This window comes from Mus pahari, chromosome 1, assembly GCF_900095145.1.
Source record: "Mus pahari chromosome 1, PAHARI_EIJ_v1.1, whole genome shotgun sequence".
In the NCBI taxonomy this organism is placed as follows: Eukaryota; Metazoa; Chordata; class Mammalia; order Rodentia; family Muridae; genus Mus; species Mus pahari.
Window position 1 is genome coordinate 45,459,829 of NC_034590.1, and position 936 is coordinate 45,460,764.

Here is a 936-nt window from a genome sequence, read left to right on the forward strand (position 1 = left end):
TTAATGCTAGAAGAGACTTTCACACAAAGGCTTGAGATGTAGATGAATTGCAGAGATTATACAACTCTAGTAATAGTGTTCTTAGGAGCTACAAGACAGACAGACAGACACACATACACACACACACACACAGAGAGAGAGAGAGAGAGAGAGAGAGAGAGAGAGAGAGAGAGAGAGAGAGAGAGAGCTCAGTGGGTAAGAGTACTTACTATTCTTGAAGAGGATGTGGGTTCTGTTTCCAACACCCACATCATGGGTGGCTTACTGCTGCCTGTAACTCCAGTCCTAGGTGATTCAATGCCTTCCTCAGGCCTTCATGGGCTCCACCACACACAGGGAATATGCATAAACTCACTCAGGCATATATACATGAGAAAAACAAACAAACAAACAAACACCTTGATTTTATTACATTCAAACTTTGGAGACTGACACATCTTTGAAACAAGCAGCTTTGCAGAAAGGTGAGCAGGACCTGGGATGGGTTCTTACAGCTGCCACCGGAAGGCAGGCCGAGGGGGGCAGCGGGAAGCACACCCCTGTGCACAGAGCAAGGGATATTCTGTATTGAAATGTGGGAGAGGAAGGGGTATCTTGATTACGCCAACACTCTGCTGACTGGGCAAGAAGGGCAGTATCAGAGAGGCGAAGAAAGGTGTGGGGGGACAGGATGGTTCGTGGGGGAAGGCTTCTGGGAAGATTGGGGTAACAGCTCAGAATGTTCATATAGGCAGCAGCTCTGATGGTCAGTGATACTGGGGTTTAAATCAGGGCTTCTGCGTGTTCAGAAATTAGAGAAAGGCTTCTGTTTCTTGCCTCTGGTCCTTATCAAGTTAGGAGACCTTTAAAAAAATCAGTTGAAATCAGATTATAGACTGATCTTAAATATAAAACAAACAAGAAATCCATTTGCCTTTGTAGTCAAGAGGCTCCCCC